At 42.1% G+C, this 18270-nt stretch overlaps 1 protein-coding gene across 9 annotated transcripts in view; it reads left to right on the top strand.

The window, feature by feature from the left end:
• Positions 1–18270, top strand: part of ADAMTS9 (ADAM metallopeptidase with thrombospondin type 1 motif 9) — an 813664-nt gene that overhangs the window by 502895 nt on the left and 292499 nt on the right. For all 9 annotated transcript variants that reach the window (XR_013830124.1, XR_013830125.1, XR_013830126.1 and 6 more), the window contains one exon: positions 4198–4251. The gene's annotated coding sequence lies outside the window, so the exon portion shown is untranslated. The remainder of the gene's footprint in view (positions 1–4197; positions 4252–18270) is intronic.

Here is an 18270-nt window from a genome sequence, read left to right as displayed (position 1 = left end):
AGTGCAGGCTCAGTAGTTGTGGCGCACGGGCTTAGTTGCTCCGCGGCATGTGGGATCTTCCCGGACCAGGGCTCAAACCCCTGTCCCCTGCATTGGCAGGCAGATTTTTAACCACTGTGCCACCAGGGAAGACCCCGGCTGGCCACTTTAAATAAAGATGATAACCTTTATTAAGTAACCAGTATCAAACCAGCTAGTTTTACTCATTTAGTCCTCAGAGTATAGCTGGGCAGGAGTATCTTTAGGCCCATTTTACAGACAAAGACACTCACTTGTGCAAAGGCAGATGGCCAAGAAATGGTAGAGTAGGATTGAAAACCATGTCTGCTCACTTCTTGGAAACATAATTAAGTAGGTGAAGGCAACAGAATTGAGATCCTGGTCTTTTTCATCCAAAACCTGGCCCCTGAAGGAAATAAACACCTCAACTGCTTTGAATCCCTTTGAAATGCTACTTAATATAAAACATTTGCTTAGAAAAAGACTCTTCTATTGAAAGATAACAAAAACTCTCTACTACCATCTATAGGGTATCCATTGTGTATAAGGTCTTATGCTGGAAATATGGGGTACAGACTTGGGGCCTCTGTGGCTCACACTCTCATCAAAGATTGAAACAATCATAGACCAATGACTGGCTATCCACGTATATACACAACGAGGGTGGGGTATATTCATTTATTTATTAATTCAACAAATATTCATCATGACTGTTTTTTTGAGTATCTGAGCCTGTATTTACTTATATGAAAAACAAGGACCAAAACATCCTTGCCTGCTTCCCCAGGCTGTTGCAGGGATTCATTTAAGGAATATGTAAAATCATTTGGATGATTATAAACTGCCCCACTGCCACACACTTCTTATTACACTGCGGCAATTCCACACAGAGGTTCAGCGCTTCCAGAGTTTGAATTCCTCTGGAATTACACGCTGTGCTGGGTGACCTAGGGCAATGTGTACTCTTGCTGTACTCTTGGGTACTGTTGTACCCCATCTCTCTTTTCAAAAGTTTTTTTAATTGAAGTATAGTTGATTTACAATGTCGTATAAGTTTCAGGTGTACAGCAAAGTGATTCAGTTATATATATATATTATATATATTATATATATATTCTTCTTCAGATTCTTTTCCATTTTAGGTTATTAGAAGGTATTGGATATAGTTCCCTGTGCTACACAGTAGGTCCTTGTTGCTTATCTCTTTGGGTTAGCCAAGTGGTTCATTCGGGTTTTTCCATGGGAAAACCCCAACGAACCTCTTGGCCAACCCAATATTTTATATGTAGTAGTCTGTATCTGCTAATCCCAAACTCCTAATTTGTCCCTCCCCACCTTTCCCCTTTGGTAACAATAAGTTTGTTTTCTATGTCTGTGAGTCTGTTTTAGTTTTGTAAGTAAGTTCATTTGTATCGTTTTTTCAGATTCCACATATAAGTGATATTGTATGATATTTGTCTTTCTCTGACTTAATTCACTTAGTATGATAATCTCTAGGTCCATCTATGTTGCTGCAAATGGCATTATTTCGTTCTTTCCTATGGCTGAGTAATATTCCATACACACACACACACACTACATCTTTATCCATTCTTCTGTCGATGGACACTCAGGTTGCGTCCATGTCTTGGCTATTGTAAATAGTGATGCAGTGAACAGTTGGGATAATCCGCCCTCTCTTAACCTGAGTGAATGCTTATTTCTTAACAACAAAAGTACCTGATGTACCCTTGGGGTATATGGGCTCTGGACACAAATGCAGCACCAAAACTAGTATTTCTAAGATGAAAGCCCCCAGGGTGCAATGCAAGGAGCATGCATTTGAGCATCCAGTAAACTAAATCCTGGCCTGCCATTCACTGGCGTGAGACCTTGGGTATATCATTCAAACTCTCTGAACCTTGGTTTCTTCACCTATAAAATGGGTGTATTAATATAAATCTCATAGAGTTGTCATAATAATTAAACGATATTCTCATTTATGAGAATATGGCTATAGAACTTGGGTGTATTGGAACTGCTCAGTTAAATCGTGTAAATGGAATGTTGGATACACAGGGCCGCCACCATTAATAAAACATCACTCTATTTCTGTTTCCACCATTTCTTTGAACTTGAATTAGTGAAGGTTATCTCAAGAAAGCTGTGAAGAATGGATAGGGCATGACTAGCTTTTGTCACCTCTTGTCTTCCCTATCACCTTCTCTTTGTTAACTGCTGTCTCATAGCAGGATGGAAAGGTTGGTACTTGGCCAGGCAACTTTGGGACTGGCAGAAAAGCAAAGCACTGGCTCTTCCAGATGGTCCCTTGTGACCACATCCTTAATTGGTAGGCCTCCAGTGGGGTACATCCAACTCTACTTCCTCCTGAGGTCCTTCCCAGGCGGCCAAGAGGAGCCCGCACCAGCCCTCTCTCATAGGTCCTTATCCTTGGGAAATGCTCTGTGTTCATTCCCCAACATATTCTGGAAATGCAGGCCTGTGCCAGCACAGCTGACCTCTCCCAGAGATTGCATCAGAGCAGCTGGGCGACCCTTCTCTGGCCTTTGGTTTCCCTGGAAGGAGGCGGTCCCTGGGCCACAGTCCCCTTCGGCGGGAGTTTTCAGGCCTGAATCAGACATCAGTCATCTAAATCTCCCAAACACAGGGGACACATTTCAAAGTTCTCCAAGTGTGTCTTGAAATCTCTTTCCACCAGACTTGTGGTGAAACCAGGGGTAAGCAAACTTCTGTAAAGACGAACTCTCCATTGTGGTGCCAACGCAGCTATAGATGATATTTAAATAAATGAGGTGACTGTGTTCAGTCACATTTTATTTATGGACACTGAAATTTGAATTACAGTGAATTTTCATAGGTCACAAGATATTTTTTATGTCCCTCCACATTTGACAAATGCAAAAACCATTATGAACTCATGGCCATGCCAAACCAGGCAGTAGACCAGATGTCACCTGCGTATTGTAGTTTCCTCACTCTGGGTTAGATAGTAGAATCACTGCCCTCCCCCCACCCCCACCCCCGCCCCAAAGAAAAGAAACAAAACACAAAATGAAGAGTCACCCAGGATGCAGGAACTCTCACCCAGAAAACCTCCTTGCCAATCTGTGTACACAGCCTCACTGTCCACACTCCGTTCTCTTTTGATAACCTTAAAGGTGGGACGGGGGGAAGGGTGGAGGGGAGTCCGTTAAGAGTACCAGACAAGTTTATTATACATGTTTTTTAAAAGTCTGCATATATACATTTGTCTCACTCACGTTGTTCTTTAGAATCTTTCATATTGACACCTCAGTTGAAACAGACAAACGGAGTTCCGTTCTCGAAGCTCATTGCAATAACCATTACAGTCATTCCCATCATTACTGCCCAGAATTTACCATGAAGAGGCGAAGAAAGAAATATAGTTGGATGGAATAAATGGTAGAAATTCTGTTTTCTTCTATTTCCATGCTGAAGTTGTTGATTCGTAGTGATCAGGAAGAAGCACATTTATTCTGTTTACCTAGCTGGGCTTTTCTTCTCTGTCCTAGAAGTAGGTCCAAGGTGAGAGTTAGGGCATTTTTTTTCTCATTGTCAATTTAGTCACTGTTAGGAATATTGGCTTTGGGGAATAATGGGACATCTTTCAAGTTCTGCTTTGTCCACAGGAACAGAATCTGGCACTAGAGTCAATTGTCATAACTGTTTATGGGGCAAGATATTTCAACTTGTGGACTTGTGGACTGATTTTTGCATATTTTCAAAAGCAAGTTCGTTTTAAGTGTGTTGAGGTAGCAAGTGTATATATACTCCTGTGGAGGCCATTTTTGCTGAGTGGACTGCTTCAACACCAAGCTTCTTTCAGCTTTAATCATGTTTTAAACCTTGGAGACCATAGGATTTACAATTAAGGAAAAGGGAAGCTCAATTTAAAGGGAAAATGATAAAGTCTGGGTTTTTTAAACCAATCTCTTTTTCCTTCTGGAAGCATTACTCTGTTGTAAGAAAGCTGTAGTATATCAAATGGATATTAATGTGCATCGTATCATGGGAGCAATTTCTGGGCCACATTTTTATATGAATACTCGTTCATAGAGTCACATAAGGTCTACTTTCTGACAAGTTCAAAGCACTGAGGAAACATGTCCTCATTCATTGGCTCCACATCTCAGAGAGTCAGGAGGGTACAGAAGTAATTTTTCTTCCATTTTTCAGGTGACGAAACTGAGGCCCAGAGAGATTTTGGCAGAAATAGGAGCCACACAGCAGGTAAGAAAAGCCTCGAATGTTACTTCATTTACAGACCTGCTCACCCTTTCACTTGGGCAATGGTGGATGTTCTTCAAAACAGGGCCATAGAACACTTTCTCATATGTAAATGTACTTAAAGTAAAGCATTTTTTAAAAATTGATTAACATTCCAAACCTGTGAAGCAGTAATAATATTTTCTAGATTAGAATCAGAATATTCAGATTCAAAGATACCTCAGAGATCATAAAATTCTGCTCATTCATTATACATTGGGGAAAATGAGGCCCAGAGGGAATAAAAGATGTTCCCAGGTTATCCAGCTAATTGAACGCTGAAAGACCAGGTCTCTTGACACTTTGTGACCTTTTCACTAGACTCAGGATGGCAACACTCTCTCATTTAGTGCAAGTAGCAGACATCAATAATCAATCACCGTACTCTTTTCTGCCAAACCTTGTCACAGTCTCACAGTCATTCTAAACATAGTCCAGGCAGTCATAACTAATTACTCAGAGCTGATGCTAGAAATAAAACCTGTTTGTCATCCATGATATTAAAATGCCAAATATAATTTTTAAAGCTATTTATTGATAGGGGCATATTATATAGCAGGCATGGTATTCACAGTATTTAACTGCAACCTCACAGCAGCTCTATGCAGTTGGCATTATTAGAGTTATAGAAACTGAAGTTCAGGGAGATTATATAACTCACTCAAGGTCACAGTAGTGACTTGTAGTCAGCTAGAAGCTAGTAAGTAGCAGACCAAAGATTTGAATCTAGGTCTTTAAAAAATGTATAAGTATATTTGAATAGATAGATACACATACATATATCAGTTTCACTTAAAGGTTCTCTATATCCCATCTCATTCCCTTTAAAATATTTTTAAATTTTTAAATAAAAATTGTATGTATTTAAGGTGTACAGTATAATCTGATAGACACATACATTGTAAGATGATTACTATAGTTGAGCTAATTAATGTATCTTCTCATCACATAGGTACCACTTTTGTATGTGTGATGAGTGCACCTGAATGTATCCTCTCAGCATATTTCCACTGTTTAATACACTATTATTAGATAGTCATCATTGTTCTATGTTAGATCTCTAGACTTACTCATCTGACACAATTACAAATTTATACACCTTGACCAACATCTCCCATTTCCCCTGCCCCTCCCAGCCACTACTAACCACTGTTTTACTCTCTGCTTCTATGAATTTGCACTTATTTTTTTCTGAGTCCACATATAAGTGACATCATACAGAATTTGTCTTTCTGTGCCCGGCTTATTTCACTTAGCATATTGTCATCCAGGTCCATCCATGTTGTCACAAATGGCAGGATTTCCTTCTTTCTCAAGGTTGAATAATATTCCATACTATATACATATAGCACATCTTTATCCATTCATTCATCAACAGACACTTGGGTTGTTTTCATATCTTGGCTGTTGTGAATAATGCTGCAGTGAACATGGGGGGGGTACAGATATCTCTTCGAGACACTGATTTCATGTCCTTCATATATATACCCAGAAGTGGGATTTGCTGGATCATATGGTAGTTCTATTTATAATTTTTTGAGGTAACTCCATACTGTTTTCTGTAGTGGCTGAACCAATTTATAGTCCCACCAACGATGTACAAGGATTCCCTTTTCTCCACATCCTCAAAAATACTGGTTATCTTTTGTCTTTTTGATAATAGCCATTCTAATAGGTGTGATGTGACATCTCATTGTGGTTTTGATTTGCATTTCCCTGATGGTTAGCGACATTCCTCACCTTTCATATGTCTGTCAGCCATTTGTATGCCTTCTTGTGAGAAATGTCTATTCAGGTCCTTTGTCCGGTTTTTAATCGGGTTATTTGTTTTCTTGCTATTGAGTTGTTCAGTTCCTTATATATTTTAGATACTAACCCCTTATATGTATGGTTTGCAAATATTTTCTCCCATTCTATAGGTTGTCTCCTTACTCTGTTAATTGTTTCCTTTGCTATTCAGAATCTTTTTAGTTTGATGCAGCCCATTTGTGTGTTACTGCTTTTCTTGCCTGTGCTATTTGGGGACCCCCAAAAAATCATTGCTCAGACCAATGTCAAAGTTTTTCTCCTATGCTTTCTTCCAATAGTTTTATGGTTTCAGGTCTTACATTTAAGTTTTTTATCCATTTTGCTTTGATTTTCATATATGGCATGAGATAAAGTCTAATTTCTTTCTCCTACATTATATCACTCTCTTTTTTAATATAAATTTATTTATTTTATTTATATTTATTTTGGGCTGCGTTGTTTGTTGCTGCGCGTGGGCTTTCTCTAGTTGCGGCGCTCGGGCTTCTCATTGCGGTGGCTTCTCTTGTTGCAGAGCATGGGCTCTAGGCGCACAGGCTTCAGTAGTTGTGGCGTGCGGCTCAGTAGTTGTGGCACACGGGCTTAGTTGCTCCGCGGCATGTGGGATCCTCCCAGACCAGGGCTCGAACCCATGTCCCCTGCATTGGCAGGCAGATTCTTAACCACTGTGCCACCAGGGAATACAGTTTTTTAAATCATCTTCATCTTATTTTTTCCCCTTCAATTATCTTCACTTTGGATAGGTGGGTTACCTTGTCCTTGGTGAATTTAACACAAAGATCAGATGCTCCAAGTTCACTGAATTAGAAACGCAAAGCAATTCCCTGTCTTTGCAGTCTCCCCTCAGTTGTAACTTGCTGCAGGTTAGAAATGGCCTTTTATTGAAAGGCATATTTGGTGGAACAAATAAACCACCTTTTGTTAGGGATTTGCTGTGGCACTCCCCCAGGTCTACCCCCTCACCACATCCATTTCCAACCCCCTTATACGACTTCCTCTGCTTCCCTGTCCTCAAGTGAACATGAACAAATTCAGTCCTGCTCTGTCTGGCCTTTTTAATGGAGCTGGGGCCAGGCCAAAATAAAGTATTCCAGCTTTTTCTAGCAATTCACCAGCAAAAGAATTCAGAAGGATTTACAGCAATTGTCACTATATGTGAATGCCACCAGCGTAGCTTAAGGGATTGGGCATACATTCTGGAAACTTTTGCCTTTATCTTGCTAAACCAAAAGGAAAAACAAAAAAACAAAACGAAGACCCAGGAGAAGTAAACGTTATACTGCCTACCTGGTTTTTTAGCTGTCTCTAAATTAGGTAATGGTCCATCCAAGCCCGTGAGAGTAAAGTCCACAAAAGATCACAACAACTTTTCTGGACACAACAGCTTTTCTGGACATAGAAGTAAATCCACTGAGATGATCTTTCCTCATCAAACATGGCCAGCCTCTGCTGACCCAGCTCGGCTCCTAGATGAGAATCTGGGAATTCCCATTAATGCCTCATAACATTAGCACATGGCCTTAAGCCCGCTTACTCACAAAAGAGACCTAGTTTTTAAACACCACGGGTCCCTCTCTGCAGCTTCTATTTGAAGTCAAGGGAAATAGATGGCCTTAGAAGATCCTCTTGAAAGAGTAAACTACATTTATCTTCCCAGTAAAGAAGATGAAAACAAACATCCTTAGTGTTTGCATATCGAGAGCCGAGACTCTGGCCCCTCTGGCAGAAGCGAAACACTTGGCCTATTTCTGGACTGTATTTGAACAGTTTCAGTTGCCTTGTTGTACCTGGCTTCTTAGAAAGATAAACGGCCTCCCGGCCCCCAAGGGTGTTGGCTGTGACCGCTCGCTTTGGCCGTGTAAAAATGTAAGCTACCGAGAAGAGTCCATCCTATCTAAAGGTGTGGGCTTTGTCAGTAAACAGTTTATCCTGCATCTTGTTAATACTGAGAGGTATTTAATGTAAACTCTGAATTATTCAAGCCTCGCGCAGCATTTAGAAACACAGCTGCACCTCCTGGTGTCCTGCTGAAGTTCCCTTGTTGGGTCTCTATTAAGACCATGTAGCAGTAGTGTGTTGGGAAGAAAAGGTAAATAGTTATTGATTTCATTATTTATATACAGCTGTGTTTGTAAGCACGTGGTAGCCCGGGTAGGTGAATGCGGTCTGTGATTCTTTGGTTCAACTGTGCAGCTGCCATGACTCAAGAATCAGTGAGTCATGACGGATGTTTTAAAGTGAAATTTGATCAGCATAGACAGCTGATCTAATAATCAAAGCAGGTTATAGTAAGTGCCATAGGAATCCTATACTGACAGTGTATTAACTTAGGGGAGAGAGATCCTTTCTGTCTGCCTTCAATGATGCTGAAAGACTTCTCAGAGGATGTGGCATTGGAGGTGATTATTGGGTGGTATTTCACCAGGCAAAGATCACAGAGAGGACGTTCCAGGCGGGACAGTTTAAAAGCCAGGCCTGATGTCTAACTGTATATAAGGTATATGCCTGCACCTCTCTCTGCTTCATCCTGGTTTTTTCCTGGCTTTTCTTTCTAGACTCGCATATCCTGACTACACTTTTAAATCTATCCTAAATCCTAATTATGAGTTCTGTCCTTGGGGGCAGTGATCATATCTGTGTCCTCTGTGACTTTATACACACTATTATTATACTTGGAGTGTGGTATGAGTTGAGTAAATATTTACTGAATAATATTTACTCGGGCCACAGTCTACTTCTTTTCCTTTCCATTCCCAGCCTACCAACCGTTCATGTTTGCCTCCCATCTGCTGCCATTCGCCATGAGTTAGACTTGAGAGGTGGTCTGCATACATTTAATGGAGGGATGGATGCAGCAACTTGGTGATGGTGGTGGCAGAAACAGTGCCCACAGCTCTGTAGACATGCTCACCTTACAGCGAGTATTGTTGTATGCAAGTAATTTGATTTTCAGAATAGAATTACAACACCCAGGCACAGGGCTGAACCCTTCTTGTGTCTTATCTGATGGAATCATCTCAACAACACTGTGAAGGTAGGGCCACCATCCTCATCATGCTATAGGTGATAAAAATAAGGCTCAGAGAGAAGAAATCACTTGCTCAGGGTTCACCGAGATTGTACTCAAGGTAATGGGGAGTTGCTCGTCTGCACGTGTCACTTCAGAACCAGAGTTATTAAGTCTGTTCAACAATGAAGGCTTTATTTAGTTCCATAGCAAACAGCAAGGTACTTTGCTAGACCTCTCGTGAGAGCCCGTCTGACCCCCTTGCAGTGTAGAGAAAGAGGAGCAGAAGGAGGAAGGTGGAGGGAGAAGGGACACACAAGGTGCCTCAGTCAGGGGCTGAAATTGGTTCACATCTGCATAAATTTTCTCTGGACCATTTTGTTGCTGCCTGAATTGCTTCCCTACATTTCCAGTGGCTTAATGAATAAAATAGTGCAGGAAATGCAAGTTCCTTAAGTGAAGTCTAAATGGCAAGGCCAAAGCTGCTGGGCAGTGTATTCTAGAATCATCTCTGAAGTACTTTTGCCGATCTGTTGTGTGTTTATTCCCACCATGGCTTGCCAACATCTGATCATATATAACTGAGAACTATCTAGAAATACCTTCCTTCTCCTGGTATCTGCTAGGGCACTGGGACTCCCCGCAGTGCTATGAAAACAGGCTTAGTGAATAACAAATCTTGGCCTCAAGGTTCAGCCAGGTCTGCAGCCGACTGTGAATCCATCCCCTCTGGATAAACCATTTCTTGGAAACTGGGCCATCTTCTGTCCTCAGGAGAGGGTTCATACCCATATTGGCTAGTACCTTGATTATTACTGAACACTGGACAGGGGTTATCAGAACGAGAGAGCTTGATGCAAGGCAGCTCATACCTAAGAGGGAGAGAAGGAGAGACAGAAAGGTTCTATGTACCTGAATACACCAGGCTTTGCTGCAAAGGCCTGCGTGGAATTAGAACTTGAGGTTTTTGAGGTCTCTCTCTGGGGAGGTGAAGATTTTGAAAGTCTCAAAGAAGGAATTTTCACGAATTTAAGTTTGGAAATTTTTTAGTAAATTTAAAATTTAGTAACTTTACAAGTAAAGGGAGTGAAAATCTGCCTCTAGCAAGAATGTTTTCGGGTTTTCTTTTTTAAAGAAGAAGAAATAAAGCCCAAAGTATATTAAGGAATTATCTAATTTCAAATTGAAATTACGAGATAGCTATAAATTATCTTGTAAAGGTATATCTTACTTTGAGAAGTAAACAGGAAACATATTCTTTCCCTTCTGCCTCCCTCGGACTTCCCCCACCCAACTCCGTTCTGTTTTGGTTTTTTCCCCACGACTCTTTCATAGAATGACTCTTTCATAGAATGACTATTAAAATTGCTTCTTGCAGTCTGACCTTCTTGCCAGCCAAAATCAATCCCTCGTGTTTCTCTGCATCCCCAGTGGCCTTGCTACATCACAGTGTATAGCAAGGAAAGTCACTGTGAGGAAAGGCCAATGAGATTCCTCACACTGGGCTCAGTTCTTCTGTTACGATTCAATTAAACTGTTTATCCAGTTACTGCCGCTCAAATCTCTGTCTGGAGTCTGAGGTCACTGCAACATGCCAAGTGGGAAAATGGCCTCTTAAGCCTCCTGCTTCCCCTGATCCTTCCTACGTCACAGTGCGGGAGAGGCAGCCCGAGTGGGAAGGACCAGGGGTCCGAACAGAACAGAGGGGCCATGAGGTCACGGGGGTATCCAGGGCCAACGGGGCAAAGACTAGATGGTTTTAGACGTTTATACCAACTTGCTTCCAAGGGGCTGAATATTTCGAGAGGTGGGGGAGGGGAGAATGGAGGGAAGAAAGCAGTCCTGTTTTTTTGTGTTTTTTTTTGGTTTTTTGTTTGGCAGTACGCAGGCCACTCACTGTTGTGGCCTCTCCCGTTGTGGAGCACAGGCTCCGGACGCGCAGGCTCAGCAGCCATGGCTCACGGGCCCAGCCGCTCCGCGGCATGTGGGATCTTCCCGGACTGGGGCACGAACCCGTGTCCCCTGCATCGGTAGGCGGACTCTCAACCACTGCGCCACCAGGGAAGCCCAGCAGTCCTGTTTTAACCCGTCTGCTACACTACGTCAGAGTGAGCTTCCAAAACCGCCAACCTGATCAGCCCCTGCCCGGCTTAAAACTTCCAAGACCCCTCTTGACTTCTGAGGAATCACAGTGTGGCCACAGCGTACTTCTCTGGTCTGGCCATTTTTGCAGATCCATACACCCCAGCTGTCCCAGGACTCACCGTGCTCTCTCTTATCTCCCCGTCTTGGCACAAGGAGTCCTTCTGCCTAGGCCTCCCCTGACTTCTCAGCCTTGTTTGGTGAACTCCTCTGTGTCCCTCTTGTCTCACCTCGGGTGTTGCCTTCCTCGGGCTACCTCTCCAGATCCCACCACCACCATCGTATCTGGGACAGCCGCTGTGGTCTGTGTCAGGGCTTGGAAAACTTTCTCTGAAGACCCAGTCTGTAAATATTTTATGCTGCTCAAGCCTGCCATTGAAGCAAGAAAACCTACACAAATGAGCTAGTCCAAGTTCCAGTGAAACTTTATTGACCAAAGTAGATGGTGGGCTAGATTTGGCCCATGAGCTGTAGTTCACCAACTCCTAATCTCAATTCCCGTAGTTTCTTAAGCTTTAGTCTATGAAGACCCTAATCAGAGACCGTGAACACCTAGGAGACAAGAATTAAGTCTTTCATCTCTGCATTCCCAGTGCCTGACACAGGGCCTGGGGCCTGCATAATGTGCGGTGGCCGTTGAGAACATGCATGATTGGGTAAAGGACTGGAGAAGGCCCAATCTGTCAATCTTCTGTGACTACCGCACTCTTCCACAATCAGTCCTTTCTCCCTAAGACAGAATAGGAAATATTTTCTAAAATGCTTAAAGTTGTCTTCGGATTTTGGTGGCGGGGGGAGGTAGATTAGTTAGTAGAAAGATAGTGTTTTTGTGTCCTTTGAAGGGGAAACAAGGACACAGGAAATTTCTTCCTCTCAGATGTGTAGGCCCTGAATAACTGGCTCTTCTAAAGATTCCAGATTATAACTGGTAAGCCTTCCACCTCCCAGGGTGCTGGCAGGATCTGTTGAGCCTCATTCCTTGGGCCTGCACACAAGGGCTGTCAGCAGTCTGACCCCTCCAATATCTTGCTGAGACACATTTCTGTCCATTGCATCCTGCCATGTTTCCAGCAAGCCTGGGCAGTTCCAGGGCAAGCATTTCTGGCTGTTTCTCTAAAGCAGTGACAACAGGCTGTGCTGTTTGAACAGCCTGTGTGTATCCAGGGACCTTATGGGGAGTGAGGGAATTCCCTTTCCTCCCTCAGTAGTTCACAACCCAATGAACTTTAAAATGCTCTAATTCCTCAACAACTACCACAAGAACAAAATCCATGTCCTGCAGCTGTTTGAAGAGGTAGAAGGAAGGGAAAGTGGGATTGGCAAAAAGACAGTGGGCTTTTGTTCTTTCTTCCTGCCGCGTCCACACCCCCTTTCTTCTAAGTGTAAGTACCTTTGTTTTCATGGAGAGAAGCTCCCCTTTCCCTCTCTCAGTTCATATGGTCTGGATGAGAGAAGACCAAGCACTGTGGTCCAGGGGTGGATGCAGGATTCAGGCCTTGCCAGGCTGTGTCTTCCATCTCCCAGTCCACAGAGACAATCTCAGAGGGACGAGGCTTCTGACTCAGGCCAATGAGAAGCACCCCTGATACTTCTGATGGGAATCCTGGGAAGATTTAGGTGAGCTGAGAGGATAACATATAAATCAGGAGCAACTGGGCACCCACTTTGTCAACAGAGAGGGATACAGAGCTGAGAGACAGAGAGCTGATGACTTTGCTTCAGCCCCTGATCCAGTCCCAGTCGGAGATTAACATCCCCCTGAAATTTTCAGGATTGTGAGCCAGTAAACTCCCATTTTTTGCATATGTTGGTTAACGTCAGGTTTCCATCTGTTGTGACTACAAGCATCCTAATAGAAAAAATGCTTACACACTCAAATCAAGTGCCCAGGACAGGATGTTAGAACTTACTAAAGCTTGGGATTCCCCATTCCAGGAATGGAATTTTCTGCCACCAGTTTAGCTGGCATCTCATCCTGATACCTTCTCTTGTGATAAGCAGGCATGGAGGTGATGACCCACTTTCTTGCACTGGGGCCTTTATAGAGCCAGAGATGGACTGGAGACAATTTGGGTTCATGAACTTAAATGCAGGAGGGTTGGCCTCCACTGATGGACAACATCTATTGATCATGGTGGAGATTTCCCTTTAGGGTCATTGAATAGTAAAGCTAGAAGAGGCCTCTGACCATACGGTCTGGCCTCCTCATTTAATAAAGGATGAAAGTGAGGCCCACAGACAGCAAGAACATTTACTGATGCTGCATGTGTGATTCAGCGGCCGAGACAGCATTAGAATTTGGGTCTCCTGACTCTCACCCCTTTATTCCACCAAGACCCTGGCCCAGCTGTTGTAACCTGTACTACTTTCCCATTAATGAGAGAATATGACAGTTTCCTTGAAGAAAGGTAGAACCTGTAACCATGTGCTTGGAGAGGTGAGAGTAAGGTGGAAAGAAAGCTGGACTTGGAGTCAGAAGAGGTATGCCTGACCTTGGACAAATCACTTGGTCCTTTGAAGACCCAGTTTCCTTGTTTGGAAGATGAGGGATGGAACCAGCCCTCTTCATCTCTCAGGATGTTGTGATGAGCAAGCGATAGCGTGTGTGTCAAAGTGCTTCCTGTGCTGTTAAGTATGACTCTCTCAGTCATTCAGCAAATTATCGGGGGCCTACTCTGTGCTCAGTACACATACAGCAGTTAGCAAAACATTGATCCATGCTCTGATGAAGCTTGTATTTTAGCATGGGGAGACAGAATAAACAAGCAAACATAATTGGTAAGTTAGAGGGGAGAAGTGTTACGGAGAAAAAAAAGCAAGGAATAGGTACAGGGGATACAGATATACCTGGCTGGGCAGAGAAACCTCACTGAGGAGGTGACAGCTGAGCACCAATGACCTAGGAGAGAAGAAAGGACCAATCCTACAAATGAGGGAAGCAAAGCTCAAGCAGCACAAACAAAAATCGTTTGAGCCCAGAGGTGGAAGCCATCCAGCCTTGCTTTGTACAAGCAACCTCCCTTCTGTGAAATCATAGCTTCTTCAAATGCATTCCAACCTCCCGAGTCTACTTGGTCAGCTAGTAAGCTATGCTCAAATATGTATCTGGTTGCATTTCCCAAGGTCAGAAAAATAATAGATAGGGGTAAAGAAAAAGAGACAGTTGAAGAGTGGGGAGTATAAGCTGGCATACTCGCTTTTGAGGGGAATCTAGCTATATCATTTATATCCTTCCCCACAGAATTTCTACTTCTAGGATCTTATAGTAAGAAAATACTGTAATTAAGGATGTGTGCAATGACTTGGCTAAAAAAATATTCATTTATCTCAGCCTTATAACAGTTCAACATTTGAAACATCCTAAACATCCAACTGTGTGGAATTGGCAATAAAGTACGGTATTTCCACCAGAAATTCCAGGAATGGCCCCATTTGGACTGACTTGGTTCATTAACCTATCCCTGAATTAGTCTCTATGACTAATCACTGTTTAGTAAGGAGCAGTTCTGTGCAGCTGTTTGTCAAAACGTGATGCACTTAAAATGGGTGCTTTTTATTGTGTTTGTGTTTTATTGTCAACAAAGTTTATTCAAACGAAACAAAAGATAGAGGTGTTCTATTAACATGAGAGATTTTTATTTGGGAAAAAAACAAATGACAAAATGGCTGTGCTACATTATCTGACATATGCCATATATGAGCTAAAGTAAAGCCTAGAAGAATATACTCCAAAATGTTAACACATTTTCTGAGTGGTGGGCTTAGAGATGATTCTCATGATGTTTCTGTTAAGTAATTTTTTACTGGAAAAATTAACACATGGTCCTGGTTTCAAAAAAATCACCATACAGATGGAATACAGAATACAACAAATCTATCTCCTTCAAATAACCACTTTTTCATAGTTTCGAGTGGTCTTCCAAATTTTTGTTTGTACACACAGGCACTTATGTGGGTATCTGGGGTTTTCATGGTATAAATGAGCCTTTTGAGAACACAAATACAAGCAAACTAAACATACTGCTGTGCACCTTGCTTTTTCCCCCTTAATTCATCTTAAATATAATTCAACATCAGCACTTAGAAATCTGTGCCAGCCTTTCAAATGATTGCAAATGATTCCATTATAGGGATGTCCTATAATTAATCAGTCTCCCTATAAATGAACATTGAGATGGTTTTAATTCTTTTGCAAATCTCACGTGTTGACATTTGTCTTTATTGAATGTGCCTCTTTGGGCACACAGGTAACTATTTCTCCAAGATCGACGCCTGAAAATGGTACAGCTAGGTCCTAGGAGATCCATATCCTTATTTTCATTGCCCGTTCCTATATTTAATATTTTCTAAAATTCCATGTTCCATGAGTATTTCTAGAAAGTAAGTTTCTTGAAAATGGCATTGGAGAGCCCACAGCCCTTTCAAAAATCCTCGTTAGGCTCAACCATTGTTCCTTTGACCCTGAGAGAGAAGGTGCTGTGTGCTGGCGTTATCGCCATACCCAAAGGACACATTCTTGTTAGGTTGCTGAATTTGAGAGGACGGTGGCTGGCATCTGCACAACAGCCTCAATATATAGTCCCCCTTATCATGGCAGACAAGCTGAGGGCTCCTTCCCAACGATGTACACCCGTTTAATAAAGCAGCTGGCAAAGACAAGCTACTGGCTGAAAGAAATGGAAATGTATGTCTGATATCTTTGGCATCAGAACGCCCAGAGAGAGGTAGAATGGTCAAAAACCCATAAAACTTCCACAGCCTATTAAGAGTGGCATGGCAGGCATGGCAGAGGCTAAGAACAGAAGAGGTAAACTTGTCCGAAAAAATGGTCAGACTGAAGTTCCGTAGAGTTTATTGTTGGAATGGCACAGCTTAAAGTCATTAAGAATCTGCTTGCCAAGCCATGTAAGTGAGCCAGGGTTGAAGCAACGTACAAGTGACAGACACTTCTCATCGCAGCTGGCATCTCAGTAGAAATCTGTTAATAACATCAAGAAAAGGGCACTAAAACAACTGTCTAAACAGGATGAAATGAAAGCATATTTGGCGTGTTTCCTCACAGGACAGAAGGGCAAGTGTTGGCAACTTTCTCCAAATGACAGGAGATGAGTCTGCTTAGAACACCCAGACACGGGATTAAAATAACGTTGTCCAACTAATTATTTTCCATTCCTTGGTATGCTTCCTCGGCTGATAACCTCTTTCAGCTTGTTTAAAAATATATTGTTTTGCTTTGTGATTGCACCTCGAAAAATTGTTTGGTTTGCAGTATGTTTACATTGATACCAGAAACTAATCTCAGAAGATTAATTTACATGCGGAAATAACTCAGATATTGGATAAAATACATTTAGAAGCCAAGAAGTAAGAGAGTAGTAAAGGTTTCAAAGCAGCTGATAGAATGAAGAGCTTCAGATATGTATACGTTTTCTCCACTGTCCACTGGCTACATGGAACTATCTTTAAAGTAATTAATATTAGGTAAAATTTAAAATTCAGTTCCTCAGTCACACCGATCACATTTTAAGTGCTCAAGGGCCGTATGTGGCTGCTGTTTCCCGTCTTGGGCAGTGCAGGTCTAGAACATTTCTTTCATCATAGGAAGTTCTATTGGACAGCACTGGATTAGACCTTGGAAATAGTTCTCAAAGACACTCTTTGCCTGCCCAATTCCACTGGTTCCATCTGTCTTTCAGAATGCCGCCACTCGTCAGCTTCACCTTATTTTCTTGCTTTGCGTGTCACCTGGTGAAAAGTAGGAACAGCGATCGTTTGAATTACTGGAAGCTCTTGGAGGACGGAGATAATGTCCTATCTTTTATGCCTAACACATTTCTAGAACATAGTTGGTGCTCACTAAATGTTTATTGACTGACTTAACGAAGAAGAGATGAAAGAAGGGAGAAAGCATCTTATATTAGAACTAAGTTTAATTTTCTAGACAAGACAGCTTATTGAAGGATACACACCAAATGATAAATCAGAGTTCATTTGGACATCAAAGAGAGCATTGCTGTCAAGCCTTAGTATAGCTTACTTAATGACATTTCTGTTTTCCAAAGCCTTTTCTGTCTAAAAACTAGATCATTCTTCCCCCAGGGAAAGGGAGATAGATTGGCCCAGAATGCTACTCTGAATCTCATTTTTTACCATCATCAGCCCTCTTCACTTCAGCATACTTTCATAAGAAGATATAATCTCCCCAATTCCAGATTCTAGGGTGCCTGTTTCATGGTGGCTTCTATGGAATCACCTTAATTTTACAAGAAAATGCTCTGAATCACCGTATTAGGCAGGCTGGATTTACAATGCTATCCCATACATAGATAATCTCACACATGGTCTGTGGGCTTTCCTGGCAAGAGGGAAGCATGTGGTTCTGGAAGGAACACAGGACTTGCACTATGCACACATGGGTTTGAATTTTGGCTCTGTCAGTAGCACCTGTGCACGTTATCAAACTCAGTGTCCCAGTTTCCTCCTTGGTGCAACCCAATCTGGAGAATCATTGTTAACACTCAAAATAATGCCATCAATGCACTGCCGCCTTCAAAAGTGACTGACCCATAGAAGGCCCTCGATAAATGATAGCTACTCTTATAATGGTGATTGATAGATAACTTGGATCAAAGAATATGGCCTTCCTCACATGAACACTTTTTTCTAACTTCGTCCTTAGATTTCAAATGCCACCTTACTTTGGAATGCGCCCATTGCTGACCAGTGGATGAAATCATTAAGTTTTATTTGTCTCTTATCCACTGTTTCTCCTTAGACTGAATAGTAGGGTGTGGTAGGAAAATTCTAAGGTGCCCCCATGATCTTTACCCCCTAGTATTACTCCCATGATTACATGGTAAAAGGGATTTTGCAGATGTGATTAAGGTTACTAATCAGTTGACCTTGAAATAGGGAAATTATCTGAAAGGACATAACCCGCTCACATGAGTTCTTCAGAAGCAGAGAGTTTTCATCAGCTGGTGGCAGAAGGGTCATCACATAAATTCAAAGTGTGAACAGGATTGGAC

Source organism: Stenella coeruleoalba (assembly GCF_951394435.1).
Source record: "Stenella coeruleoalba genome assembly, chromosome: 10".
NCBI lineage: Eukaryota > Metazoa > Chordata > Mammalia > Artiodactyla > Delphinidae > Stenella > Stenella coeruleoalba.
This window is presented reverse-complemented; position numbering and strand designations above follow the sequence as displayed.